Source organism: Apteryx mantelli, chromosome 4 (assembly GCF_036417845.1).
Source record: "Apteryx mantelli isolate bAptMan1 chromosome 4, bAptMan1.hap1, whole genome shotgun sequence".
Lineage (NCBI taxonomy): Eukaryota > Metazoa > Chordata > Aves > Apterygiformes > Apterygidae > Apteryx > Apteryx mantelli.
This window is the reverse complement of record NC_089981.1, coordinates 21,621,275-21,636,294: the sequence shown is the minus strand read 5'-3', so window position 1 is coordinate 21,636,294 and position 15,020 is coordinate 21,621,275. Positions and strand designations below refer to the sequence as shown.

General features: G+C 46.0%; 1 protein-coding gene across 2 annotated transcripts in view; it reads right to left on the bottom strand.

The window, feature by feature from the left end:
• LRRC56 (leucine rich repeat containing 56) overlaps positions 1-15,020 on the bottom strand; it is an 87,782-nt gene extending 72,762 nt beyond the window's left edge. Inside the window, exons 1-6 of one of the 2 annotated variants that reach the window (XM_067295955.1) lie at positions 14,608-15,020; positions 14,279-14,517; positions 4,267-4,481; positions 3,560-3,669; positions 3,343-3,450; positions 2,383-2,605 (exon numbers count right to left, since the gene is read on the bottom strand). The gene's annotated coding sequence lies outside the window, so the exon portion shown is untranslated. Of the gene's footprint in view, positions 1-2,382; positions 2,606-3,342; positions 3,451-3,559; positions 3,670-4,266; positions 4,482-13,343; positions 13,364-14,278; positions 14,518-14,607 lie in introns of those variants that run through there. The other variant, XM_067295956.1, reaches the window with a different exon arrangement.

The following is a 15,020-nucleotide window of genomic DNA, read 5'->3' as shown; positions in this document are numbered from 1 at the left end:
AAGTGATTCTGTCCAGAAGTGGCTGCATTACAGTGGTGGCTGAGGTGATTTATTGGGATGAAAGACATGAGGCAAGAAAGGTGAGACAGGGTACCGTATTAACATTTAAACCACTGAGTCAGAGAATTTCATCATTTCAGAAAGGCTTTTCTCCTAATTCTGCCTTAATTTTAACTAGGAGTTGTAAATAAATAAATACTTGTAAGATTTCTCTCCCTTCCCATTTTTACAGGAAAAGGGAAAGAAAAATTTTCTTAAATGTGAAAAAATAATGAGAACCAGAAAAGCATGTTTGTACTCCCTTGTTTATATCATTCCTGTCTCAAGATAAAATAATGGTAGCTTGAAATGTCTATATAAAATAAAGACTGGTCTTTTCGGTTGCTCTTAAAGGCCACCTACCTTTCCTAATTTCTTTTGCATCAAACCATCTCCTGTGTTTGGGAAGCCCAAGGATGCTATCGGTGCACATCTGCCCCTCCAGGGTACGGCACCCTGTCCCACTTTGTGGGACAGATCTAAAACTGCCCTGCAGCTGCCCGATGGTCATTTTTACAAGAGAACAGGTGGTTCCAAAACCCAATGTTATTACAATTGTAGTAGTGCTATAGGGGCTTATTCAAGGTTAGGGGCTCCACTGTGCTCAGTGCTGTACAAATCCTGAGCAGGAGACAGTCTTGCTGAGAGGCTTGAGAAATGGCAAACTTGAAAATAAATAAATAAAAGGAGCAGCGCTGGCTGTGGGATTAATGCCTCTGGGACACAGAAGGCCTCTTGCTGCTGCTATTTATAGTTCACACCTGGTCCACACTGTTGGTGGTCCTTGCGTTTCTTCTGGGATGAATTCCACGGTTGATGACTGAGTTACAACTTTGTTTTCAACATTAAACCAAGGGAAAAATGAATTGATGTTGGAAGGGAGTTAAGGTCGGTAACTGTTTTCCCATAGTTTTTCAGGAGCATCACTTGCTCTCTGCAGTGGAAAGAAACCTCGTGACCTCACTGTGTTTATAGCTCTTTTTTGCCAGGTGGGCGTTAGCCGAGTTGTCTTCAGGCAGGGAAACCATTCTCTACAGCGTTGCAACATATACTTGCTTTTTGTGCCAATGGAAAGCCACAGCAAAATGCTACCAAATCAGAAAGGTGTTAATATCTATTCTCATTCCATCACTGTAAGTGACAACGTATGGTGTGAAACAATGGAGAAACCAGGCCAAAAAGGGGGGAAAAAATTCAGTGCAAAGCACTGAACCACTAGTTGGCATGCAATTTGTACAGTTCCAAGTTGACTCTGAATTGCACCATGCGCATGCAACTTAGGTACAGGAAGGCTTTCAGCCATCACTGCAAGGCTGCTGCAAGCCCCGCTATAGACAACAGCCCCGACAAAGTCCTTCGCAAATACCTGCCCTACAGCAGAGGAAATAAGGTGGCTGGGGCGCAGCCTGCAACGGCGCAGCGAGGAAGTCAGCTGGTAGATGAGGGGTCAGGCAGTCCTGCAGGCTGTGCTGGGGCTCGAACAGACGCTGCATCCCCTGCACATCCCCACGCGCACCTATGTAACCCTTGGCCCAGCATCTATACCACAGGGGATGTGTCTCTCTGCCCTAACGTATGCAGAGCTGTACAGAACTCCTACCACAGTGCTTCCTTTGCCTTAAATACTTTGCCCTTTCCTGCTACTCCCAGGGGTATTTCACGCCCATGGTCTGCTAGACGATTTGCGCTTGCTTCTGGCTCAGGATCAGTGAATGAGCTGAACAGAGCCCCAAATGGCTGGGCTTCCTATCTGACCTACCAAAGGAACCCTGCACCCTTCACATCTGCTTTTGCTTTCCATTCGCTTGCACACAGTCTGGATATTAGTCCAGTAAAAGCTGCGCAGGAGTGAAAACTGATGCAACACACCACCATCCTATGCTGGGATTTTCAGGCTTCGGTTCCCCTTTCTGTGGAAAGCCTGAGGATTTGTCTCTGTTGGGGTTATTGTCTTGTGTAACTTCCCTCTCGGTGCTGGTTACGAGAAGGAATCCTATCCTTATAAGGAAAGAAGGATGTTTCCCTGTCCTAAATATGACAGGAGAGGCCTGATTTCCAAACATCTTCCTTATAGCCCAGGCTCTGATTTTGCATAATGCACACTCAGAGAAAGGACTATGTACTTTGTTATTCCAGCACCTAAATTAGATTAGTAAAGAGAGAGGATAGATTATTGGTACACTGCTGATATATAATTTTTTTGCACTGTCTAGCTGTTTTGGGAAAGGTAGCTCTGGTACATAAGTCAGCACGCTGGCTAAGATCAAGAACATGGCTCAGGTAGTATTTCAGAGTATTGAAAACCATAAAGTACATCTCAGTCCACCCAAAGCTCACACATACCTCAAGCTCCTTCCTTGACAGTTTGCTTTCAAGGCTGGATCTGTCAGCAGCCCGCTGGTGGTGACAGCATGTGGCAGTGAACATGGCACACTGCTGTCTGCTACCGAGGACTCCACCCACGCTTGTAGAGCAGCTCTTTGGCTGTGGACCTCTGCACTTTATCGCTGCATGATAACGCTTCTGGTCTCACACTCCATCCCAGCATCCTCTTCTCTTAAAACACCTTAAATGAGACCCTCGGGTAAACCTTTATAGGGGTTTTGGTGGAAACTCTAGTGCCTGAACCAAACAGTGTTTTTTTGGCTGAGCAAATCCCTTCCATAGAACACTGAAATATAGGATGGGAATCATCTCATGAGCACAAACAACTGTAATCTTTAGGAGCCATGACCCTCCTGCGATCCTGTGACACATCTCCATTCACTTCCTACAGCCTGAGCAAAGCCCTTGCATTTCCAGACTTGCCCTCTGTTGTTAGCAGTGGAAACGGACCATTGCTCACCTCTATTCCAATATGGATCTGCACTTTTGAAAAACAGAGGGAAAGCCAGGGCTGGATTTGTACCTGACCCTTTCTAATAGGATGGTATGCTAGGCTTGATTCATTTCAGCTTGTTGCCCTGCTCTGAGACGTGTAGAAGTTCATTCATTTCAATAGCATTATATCAAGAGTAAAATGTATAATTGAATACAATTCTTCTCTGACAGGAACTAATCTCTACGCAGTATTTGTGCAGTGCAACGTGGACAGACATGTCTAAAATACTGCCAAGCAGTGTGGTGAAATACGAACCCCCTGCCCTCACCGTGCAATGCATCGCCACCACCAGCACCCATCCTCCTCGGAGCACACACAAGGCTCTCCCATCCTGCCCCACACAGGTCTGTCCTCATGCCACGCAGCCCATGTGCTCGCACAGGGATATTCATTAACAGACCATTCGCCGTAATTTTGCTTACCAAACAGTGGCAGTTGGCTAATACCAAGTTATTGGTTGATTACTCCCTGCAGTAGGAGATCAGAGTACCAGCTCTGTCAGGAATACATTTCCTCTTCACTTCGTTCTCCTTAAAAGTCAATAGAAACACAGGTGTGCATTGTTCAACTATGTATTAAGTGTTTACCAGCTGGCTCCTGGCTTATGGAAGGGAGATTATGAAGGTGCAGTTCACATGCCTCTTTTCCAGAGAACTGAGCAGCTAGAAGTATATCTACAGCTGTTTGGCATGGGACACTTCTTTCTCCTTCGAGATACTTGCTTTACAACATGTCCAGCCCTTGGCAACCTGGAAAATGAAATATAAAGATTGGAGGTGGGGAGGAGAGATGGATAAAAAATAAAACCATGGGTGTGATCTAAAGCCTGTTAAAGTTAAAGGAAGTTTCAGATCACACCCACAGTCTAGCCGAAAAAAAGCTGCCAAATTAACTTAAGGCTATTGGGCTTTCCAAATTTAGCACCTCCAAAGAGAACATATTTTTAAGATGTTGTTGCATTCACAGACAACTGTTGTGATAACTCCTGGTCAGCGATCATTAAAATAAAACCCTTGTTACAGCAGCATGCTTGGCTGCACAAGAGGTCAGTGAAACCAATTGCCTGCTGTGTGCAATGAATACAGGATCATAAAACACACAGTGAAAAATCCTATTTGTCACAGAGTCAACTTCCCAGCAAGGGCAGGAATCTCATATCACACAACACACCTCCTTGTTTGTGATCATACGCTTGAATCGCTTCCTCATCATTTACACGGCAGCTATCTAGGAAATGCGTTCAGGGAGTATTCTAGTACTTACAACACAACTTTCTGATATGCCCTTTTTTGCGTTAGGCAAACATCGTAGCTGCATAGAAACAGAGGTCCTTGCGACCACCTTACCCTGCCGATAAGCCTGGAAGCCTTCCTGCTGCATGGCACGGTGCAAAGCCAAGTCCCGGGTACAGGAGAAGCAGGGCTGCATTTTCCGGAGCGCTCCCTACCAGCGAGGTGGCCGTCCCAGCGCAGGCTGAGGAGCAGAAGGGATTTGGTGCTTGAGGGCTCAGGTGGCTGAACAAAGATCAACAGGGACGAGGACTAATGAAAAAGCTCTGTGTCTGGATGGAGAGATAAAGGGGAGAAAGGAAATAAAAAGCGGGAATTAATCTGAGGAATGTTTTAACCATAGCCACTGAAATGCCATAGGCAAGGAAAGATCTTAGAGTAGGAAGAGTTTCAGACTTGGATATAACAGTATCTGAATACCTAAAACCCAAACTCCTTTCATCCAGGGATTTAAGAGTGTTTACGCAGGAGCCTTATATCATCTTCCCTGCTGGAGCGTAATATCTGCTTAAGCCTGACATTTTAAAATACCTCTGCCACACGGAGACACTCAGATGACTCAGTGCAGACATAGACCTCAGCTCGGCCCTTTGATAGGTGCCATCACGTCACAGTACAGCTTGGGAAACCAACAGCTACGGGATGCTCCCGGATGCCCGCCTGCCAGCTAGAGGATAGATCTGCTGGCACAGTCATTGCACCTGGCATCACAGCTTATGTTACCATCTAATAGCTTATGTTACCAACTGCATAGCTTTCTGCAACAACCCATCTAGGGATGGAGCTGCTCAAGGGTCTGGGACAGCCCCGATGAATGCTGCTCACCACCGTACCAAAGCCAGCTCGACGGGGTTTACTGACATGGGAGAAGTTTGTTTTCCTGCTCTTGGAGCAAGAAGCAATTTTATGTCACCAGTGGGGTCATTGCCATCAGCATCAGTATGCTGACAGAAAGGTCTCTGTGCCTAGCAATCAGGCACTTTCCCCAAGTCCTAGATTTGCTTAAAATGCAATCTATAAGGGTTTGTCTCGAGCAAATTTGATGGATAGCATGTGGGTGCTGGAGGCAAGGGAAGCCAAGAAAATGAGGGATCTCTCTGTCAGGTGATATATTCCCTCAGATTTTTAATGCAAACCCTTCAATTTTGTAAATATTCTCTGCATGCTGCTAGATAGGACGTGGTTTTAACTGTGATACAGTGAGAAAAGGGTGCAATGCATGAACCAAAACTGATGGGTTTTCAGTTATGGACCACATTCCTTATATGTGGTAATCACATCCATGTGATAAATTCATTTATTTCTGCAAACAGGTAATAAAATTACACCTCCACATGGGAAGCCAGATTTATCCCATTCTTTGACCTCCCCTGCAATATTCCTATGGGTTTTTTTCTACTTTGACTGCTTTTAACTTTACAAAGTGCATTAAACCCCTTGAATATTGGTCATTTTCTGCCAACAACTGCACTGATTCTTCTGAAACTTGAACCATGCACATTAATAAAAACTCAACGCTCGCCTTTTCTGCCAATCACATTTCAGCAGCACTCCTCTCCTCTTCCCCCTTGCCTGGCTCCGACTGAAAAATATGCAGGTCCATTTGCCAGGGTTAATTTTTAATAGTGTCCTCACTGCTGCAGTGAATGAAGTCATTTATTACAGCAAGCAGCACGCTAGCACGCTAGGCAATAATAAATGCTGAAGAAGGTGACTCAGGAATAAGAGCTTTACACTCCCACCTGCCCGATGGCTCGGCACAAAGGGCCAAGCACAGCGTTCAGCTTCACCGTGCGCCAAGTCTCCATTCACGGGACTCCTGGATTCAAGTCAGGAGGCCAGCTAGGTTTATTTACCTTGTCATCATGCATGCTCCTACATAAACAGAGGCACAGCAGGCTGGGTGGCCAGCCCTGCCCTCTGCCTAGGCGCTCCTTGCCTCTAATGAAGCAGGTTAATATTCCTCTTGGGCAGACATCGCTGCTGTGGGAACATGTCAGCCCAGGCAGTCTGGCCCTAAATAGGCTTGGTGATCTCAGGCAGACTGGAGCGCAGCCTACCCACCTGTAAAACAGGTTTAATGGCAGTCCACATTTCTCTAGAAATGCTCGGAGGATTACTTCATGTCTGAGATCTTCAGATGAGAACTGCTCAGTGGTAGAGCAACTGGAAGTCACGGCTAGAGCTGGCTGGCAGCTCCATGCGGATGTGGAGATGACCACAGGGGCTGCACTGTTCTCCTCTCATTACCTGAGATCCTCAGAAAGGCTGGGACATAGGCAGATCAGAAACCAGGGGAGAAATGCTGTTGGATGCTTATTAAGTAGGATTTATTTCAGTTTTACTGCTCCGAGATGTACAGGGTTGGGATGCAGAAACTCTTTTGCCTTCTGAGTGAAATGTGGTGGCAAGGTAGAGTCCTCTCACCAGCTCTCATCCGCACACCTATGAACCGTAGTGTTTTTGCCTCCACAGAGTGGTTCAAAAGCCACTGAAGAAGTCCATGAATCCTCCCCATAATCTGCAGTAGGCTTTGGATCCAACCTCAGTGAGCCAACAGGAACGTGCTGTTCCACATGCTATAACCAGTTCACTGGCGTGTGATCACTGCAGGAGAGCTGTTATAAGTATAACCTGTTATAAGTATGCTCCAAAAAAAAAAGGAAGATCTTGATGAAGGAGGCAGAAGCTTCCTGCTCAGTCCTCACTCCTACCACGCTAAGCACGCACTCTCTGAAACACAGCAGTCTCTCCTAAAACCAGGGAACGAAGCATTCCCAAGCCCATTCCTTCCTCAGTGTGCTGTCACACAGAAGTTAGAGAGGGTATTATATTACTCTTTATTCCTTTTGTGATCATGTAAGTCTCCCAAATCCTGCTGCCAGTAAGCCCCAATGATTAAACAGCTTAATGAAGGGAAACTATAGCTAACACCTTCTACTCTTATCAAAGCACATTGCTAATGAGGACTGGGAAATCGCTCAGTGGTAATACCACATCTGTAGATGAACATTAGCTTACTCATGTTTTCATAGTCAGTGGCTAAAACTCAATCACTTGGATCCATGTAACATTTCTGATCAGTATTTCAATACATCAGTCTTGGTATTTGCCCAAAGCACAGACTGGAAGTGCAAAAAGCAAAGCCAAGAGCCTGAGATCAGAGCAAAAATCTGCAAGATTTCTAGGATTTGGACATCTCAGCTGGGATATCTCACAGGAGGTCCAACTTCAAAACTGTTTAACATCTGCCCTCTGGAAGCCACCAGACAGCACCTCAGCAATGTGTGCACGCACGTGCTTACATCACTGCTGAGCACATAAGCACCCGCCTGAAGGGTTTCCTAGAGACAGTTAATGGTCCTGCCTCAGCCTTGCAAGATGCAAGCGACAGCAGCTCCTCTTCTGCATTTCACCTTCCCTGACAGACAAGGAGCAGCAGGAAAGGGCCGACTGCAGACAAAAGATGAGGCAGGTGATCCTTTCCACTTTATAGGTTGAGACCGCAACTGCCCTGCTTGGAAAGGCCTTTAATAAGGGGGGAGTTGCCAGCAAAAAGAGGATCCATGCAAAACAGATGTAGAAGAGACCTGGAGATGAACTAAGCCATCTCTGACTGAAGGCAAGATCTCTACCCCTATGCTGTTCTTGAAGGTGCTTGCATGTGAAGACTGTGCCCTCACCATTAGGGTGAGGGTCTCTAGGGACACCCTAGATAAATAAGCCATGCCTGTGCCTAACTATGCTAACTGTTAAGGAGCTCTTCTAGCCTGAACCTCACTTGGTGCAAGCATACTGCTGCCACCACGAGCTTGCAGGGAGCAGTATAACTCAGGATCTCTGGCTCTAACAGCAAGCAGCTGCACTGTAGGAGCATCTACCTTGGTTATAAGTACCCCAAAGGCTGAGGTCACCAATAGACTTTGCTACTACAGCAGTACAGTATAGGTAAATTTTAGGTGATCCCTGCAGGGGACAAAGGAGGAGCTGGAAATCCCTCACAGGAGACTCAGGAAGAGGCTGGCACAGTAGAAAACCACTGGGCATAACAGAAAGGGACTAGAAAAGCAGCTGTCAGCTTTATTAAGGTTGCACATAGGACTAGTAGATGTACTGAAGGCTCCAGAGTACTGAAGAAGCAGGGAGTTATGGTAGAAGGCTGGATACCAACCTCCTGTCCAGTCTATGGGGCAGCTACTTTTTAAGCGAGTATTATTTTGCATCAGCTTTACTCACTTTGCAAAGGTGGGAAATAAGGCTAAAGGCAGCTCCTTACTGAAGAAGGAGAAACAGGATTTAATGAAGGGCTTAACAGAGAGGAGCAAAGGATCAGCAGCTTGAGTTTGAGGAAGAGGGATGCATGGCAGGGCAGAGACAATGTGCAGCCAGCACATTAAAAAGCAATCGAAGGAAAAGAAACCAGTAGTTTAACTGGATAAACAAATGTCTTTAATTCTAATTTTACCATGTGTGCATGCTTAAATCATGCTGTGCAACACTGCTTTAAAATTTGTGAGAAACAGATGTATTTAACAATTGTTCCTCAATGCTGAGGGGAAAAAAGTGTTAGGGAGCAAGAAGATCCTTTTGAAAAAAGAATAAGAATAATCTTAGCGTCTCCTCCAGGAGAAAATGTGGGATGGTCTAAGATTTAAGTACAAAGTCATCTGGTACAGAGAAGCCTTGAACCACACAAAGATAAATGTGTTGCACATCAGTGAATTCGAAATGACAGAGCAAAACATCCCTTAGCAGCTCATCTGGTTCCCACACCTCAAATTCTGGTTCCTGCCAGCAAACAGGACACAGGCGACAGAGCACGGTAAGCGATCCGAACTGTCCCATAAAGGCACTGCCAGCAGGCAAGCTGCAAAGCGTTCAAACTTTCCTGTAGAGTTTGAAAACTAAAATTGAACAGGACAAAAACGTCGCGAGGGCTTGTTAATGAAGAACAGGGCTTTCCAATTCCAAAGGCCTAAGTTACTGCTGTCTGAAGATGAAGCGGAAAGCCTCCCTCCGAGGGCAGTGATCCCAAGACCAGGCTCTGGGGGAATGATTGACATTCGTTTCAAGCTGACAGCTAACAAGAGCTCTTGTACACACGCCAGCAAACTGCTGCCAGGAAAGTCACTGTGGATCCTACCTTGCAGATTCCTACATCACCAGACCTCCTACCCTGTTCGACCCTTGCTTATCCACCCTGGCAATCTCAGCAGAGAGGCCTGGGATTAAGCGGAAGCAGACGCGGGATGTTTATCATCACTGGTCGCTCTTGGCCAGGCAGGGGCTTTTTCATGGAGGGCTCTGTGCCTTTTCTAAGCAACTCGCCTTCTAGAGTCGGTGTGTGACCTGCAACAACCCACAAAGAAAAGCACAAAACACACACATTCAAAAAGAACATTTGCTAGGGATTTAAGCAAACACCCACAGGAACAAATCGGGCACTTTCTGTAGAGGGCAGCGTTTTTCAGATCACACTGCAACTGGTAGGCAACTGTGGAAAGAGAGACAGCTCCTAAACACAGTGTCAGAGAGCTAACCTATATCTCTGGTCTCTCCCCCACCGCCCCCAGCACAATCTGAAATCCACAACATCCCACCATCCAGCCAGGTGGGGGCTTCGCATTACAGACTACTGCATATCATGTATACGGAGATATTATTGTTCATTCCCACAGTGTTTCCACAGGGAGACTGGCCCATTACAAGTGCCTAGTCTCCAAGTTATCTTTTTTTTTTTCCCCTTCAGTTTTCTTTATAGGAAAAAAAGGAATCAGCAGTACTTTGTATTTTTCAGAGAACAGAGAACTCCTTCCCCTTCCAAGCTCAGGTTACAAAGCCCTTCCCCTCTGCAATTCCACAGCATCTCAGGTCTTCGGGTTTCCATTTTCAGTTTCTAATTGATCAAATCTAACTGTTAGCAGAATCCATTTTAGTCAATAGAAATCTTTCCTGTTTCTAGCTTTGGTGGTGCTTGGGTCAGGCACCTGGCAAGGCTCTGCCCAAATTCTCTGTTTCTTTTAAAAAGGCAATACATGGCAGGAAGGATCCTGTCCTGGATCAAATAACTCTCCAAACCTGTGATTTTGCTATGCCCACCCAGGAGGTTCTGTGATGTTTTCAAACAGTTTAAAGGGGCTTGCAAGTACTCTATTTACTAGAATTTAATCCAAATTTAATGCCAGTATTTTGGGGATTAGAAACAAAGTGGCTCCGTTCACTAGCTGGGTCATTTGAAGTACCATGGTGTTTTGATGGAGATGATACGAGGAAGGTTTTGTTAAATGATTCAGGGGCTTGTTCTGTTACTTGATTAGTACAGGAAATCTCTAGTTCTGTTCAGTGTCCTTTGCTGACAATGTGCTAAAATAACTTTGGAACTAATCCTGACTGGTCTTAACTCCCCCCCCCCCACATGGTCTTTCAGTTGGACCTCTGCATCCAAGTCATAGGTACTTCTGAGAGCCCCAACCTGCAGGATGCTGCTGCTTGCAGAATTTCACATTTGTGATGTCTCTTGCAGCTATGTCTTTTTTGGTGCAATCTGCAGTAAGGAATAGCCCATAGACTTTAGGAAGACTCTCCAGACTAGGTTATAGTGCTGAACAGTTTTTGCTTGTATTTCCCCCCCCCCCTTTAGATCAATGACTTTCCTTTATCTAGTGGTTTCTTTGTGCTGCAGAAGACTCAGATTTTCCCCATAGTGTCTTTATAGTCAGTCATTTACAGTATAGCAATTCATTGTCAGGAGTAAACTATAAGCCCTGCATCTCCATATAGATTTATCTATTACATTAAGGCTGCTTTCCAAGTAGTGCTATTGTGGGGACTTGCGATCTAGCAATGTTTTCTCTACAGCCTCACCAGGAAGTTAGAAAAAGATTGTCCACTAGTCACAGTAATTTTGTCCGTAAATTCAGCTAAGCCCCCAGGCAGACTCAGAAGGCTGGCTACCATTTCTCAAGCCTGACCACTTTACTACTATATCAACAGCCTAAACTTTAACTGGGAGCATATACTCCCAGTTATAGCGAGTATATGCTCCCAGGAGGGGAGCATCATACTTCATACCATCATACAATTGGAGCAGTGCTACTTGTAGCTCATATCAATAGCCCAGGAATTAAGAAACTTCTATTTTTTCTTTCACTTTTCAAGAGTATCCCCTGGAAGGCATCCTTTCCAGCTTAGGCATAAAGCAAACACTTCAGGTAGATCCTGTCCCCCCACAAGATTTACCAGCTTGCCTATGTTAAGCACAGGATAGGTCCATTGGCTCCTCTGACCACTCACACACACGAGTCTTCAAAATCATCCTTCCCTCAGCTAACAAAACTCAGTTTTCATCTCCTCCCACAACAACAGTTCCTAAGGTTTCCCCTCCCCATCCTTAGCCAGTTCCCTTCGTCAGGTCTCAGTTCTCTCTCTGGTAAATGAGCCACATACCAGTGAGTTCACCCTTCCCAGAAGCATCCTCAGGACAGGTTCAAAGAAAGTCCCTGCAAGCCTTCTCCATCCTCTGCCCAGCTAACTCCAAAATGCTCCCAGATCTGCAGAAGAGCGCTTTCCCTTTCAGAAAAAAACTGGGAAAAGAACCCAAAACAGAGGTTGTCAGAGACTGAGCCAAATTCATTTCAATAGAAACAGGTTCATCCCTTACTGGCATCTGTAGAGTTTCATCAGCTTAGTGCAGAAATGGATTTGGCTTTGTATTTCTGAGAATCCAGTCCTGTTCCAGTTCTCCTGAACACTTCCTCCTTTCCTCCTGACCACACTTCAGTTTTGATCCAAGTACCAGACAGGCTGGCAAGGCAGCTGACTTGCACCGGATCTAACACGAACTTCTGCCGACACGTTCTGCTACCTAGCTGGTGCCGTCCACCAGTGAACAGAAGGGATAAGGTCTCAGCTCCTTTCCTTGCTATAGCAACAAAGCACCTTGCAAGGATCTTTTTTTTTTCCTGTTTCATAAATTGGTTGCCATGGCAAGTTACTGGTGTTACATTGTTACACACCAAAAGGAAACAACCTGCATTCTCTACAAAACTCAATTTTTTAAACTTGACCTCATACCCATTTGATTTCTGCCGGGATACAACTGACCGTCTAGGCTCTGGAGAGAGACAGGCAAGAGAAACACAACAGTATGGCAAAAGTGCTTGCAGGATTACCGAGCCTGGTGTTTCTGCAGGAGGAATAAATTAAAAAAAAAATCACAAGGAGCATGGTACAGAGGGAAAGCAATCATCACCAGGATCTCTGCTTTTCTCAGTATGCTCTGAGACAGTATTAAGAGCAGCACACAGATACAGTCTCCCTTCCACGCACTCCAGGAAAGTTTCAATTACACAGAAGAGAGAAATACATCCATGAAAATGGACCAGCTGAGTCTAGGGAGAGCTCAAAACCATGGAAAGCAGCAGAAAGTGGCCTGCATAATTAGAACAAAGTTAGGTATAATAGCAGATATGGCAAAGTAGCAGAAGACACAAGCAGGCGCTCCAAAACAACAACAAAAAAAGGCAGCTAACATCACTAACGTCCCCTCTGCATCTGCTGGGAACTGATATCCCCTTCAGGGTGGGGGGAGGCCAACCGAGCGGGCAGAGGTGACAAACGGGGCTTGTTCTGCGTCACCAATTCCGCGCTGAACCGGCCCAGAGGACGGGCAGCGGCACCGAAGGGCTGGCCAGGAGAGGAGACAGATGGCAGCCCATGGCTGGCCAGCGATATACATCCTTATGTCACCCTAAGTGACTGCTCTCATTTAAGCTGGCATAAATTCAGCTTATCCGAGTTAATTACACCAGTGTTTCTCTTGGTGCAAAATGCTAGGCCTAAGAGGGAAATTGGGATGTATCCAAACATTTTGTGAATTTAAGAAGTTACTATTATTTACTTTGCTGGTAATATTGATGGTTACAAGAAGAAAAATTTTGGGGGGTGGGAGGGAATAGACAGAATAGTTCAACTCGGCTGTCACCTGAGTGTTTCTACTAGAAGTAACTCTTAAAAAGGATAATCCTTTAAAATACTTTCGGGATAGCCTCAAACTAAAGCAGATTAGCAAGATCAGTGGTTAAATGAGCTCTTGGCATAAGCTTGTATATCACACAGCAGAAAGCTAAGCTCACCTGTTGTCTATGAATCCCTTCTTGCAGAGGTTGAAGGGGAATAGCAGTGCTAAGGAGTCATTTCTGAGTGTCACAGTGCTCACAAGAATCAGCAGCACACCTTCCCAGGACTCAGTTTGGAGCACTGTTGCAAAAAGTCCTATTAACATAGACAGGATAAGCATGGCCATGGGTTATGGGCTCCTGTTTGCATGCTGACGATGGTCAGGAAAACCTGAAGGCATCGGAATGACAGAGCAATCCTCAGCGGCTCTTTAACCCCATGGCAGGCTCTATTTTGGCAATTTTACTGCAGAAGTACAGATCCTCCGAGATTCTCCCCGTTTCCTCTTTATTGCTCTATGCGCCAGCAGACCCAGTATTTGACTAGCCTTCCCTTCCTCCTGTCAAGTAAGGCTTGCAACAGTTGCTGCCACTGCAGCATTTCTAGAAAGCTACAGATGTCTGTGCCTGCTTTGAGGTTTGCCATAGGGCACACGGACTGCACTGGTAGCTGGCTGGAGGAGTTTGGTGGCTGTCCAACTGGAGACACCACAGGATGAATTTGCAGAGGTTTGTGGTGGCATTTGTACTGCTGTTATGGCGGCATGGCATGTCCTGTGCTGAAATAAGAGGGTTCTATCTTCCAGGGGCCTCAGACAGGCTAGGATGCTTTACTAGCACTAAATTCGAGTTTAGGGAAAGGAAGGAAGAGTCTGGCCAGGCAGGATGACTTTTTATGAACAAAACAGGCCGCATCCTCAGCGAACATGAATCAGCCCAGCTTTGCTGAAAGCAACGAAGCCATGATGCTTTGCAACAACTGAGGATCTCATCCCAATATTTTGCTTTTTATCAAAAAAAGAATGGAGAGACAGACATCTGTAAGCTATATCACTCTCTGCCCTCGCAAGTTTGCGTCATCATCCCTATGTGATAGCATGGTTATGACTCACCAATAGATGATTGTGCCTCTGTCTTGCAGCAGTCTGCAAACAAAAGATAGTCCTCAGGTATCTTGTATCCTGCTGTGATCTGGCACCAAAGAATGAGCAGTTTCAGTCCTGTCTTCTGTTTTCTTGGTTCTTCTGGGTCAGTGTCAAGCCCAAGCAGCATGAAGCTAAGCTTTGCCCATATCTGTGTCTGTTACCCTATGCATTTGGTTTTTGCTCCCCGGTCAGCTCTTCTGGGGCACCTAGGCATCAAAAAATATACCAGGCCTGCTTTCAGGGTGCTTCAAAAAGCAACATTTCTATATATATGCTCCAGTACCCTGCGTGCTCACCAGAAACGGGTAAGACAAGACGAGACAGGTAGTGCAGAGAGGTGGTGCGCTGTGCGTACATGCGCGTGCCTGCGAGGAAACCCATCACCTTTGTGCTTGCTGCTGCTCCCGCCGTTGGCTTGCTCAGGAGAGATGCTGCGCTCCTGCGAGCTGCGGTCCCTGCTTCTGCGGAGAGCCGAGAGGCTGTTCAGGATCAGGAGGGCGTTTTAGAAGCGAGCAAACATTTCCGAGGTAGGTTAAAGCTTCAGCCTATGCGTTCGGTCGCGTCTGTGTGCTGCCTTTCAGCAAGCGCTCCGTCAGGCTCGCGGGTGCTGCTGCAGCGCAGGTCTGCATGACCTGAACCAACCTGCACAACTCTCGGCGTGTATCCTTACAACTTGCTTAATCTATTCAGTGCTCCAGCTGCGAGTCCT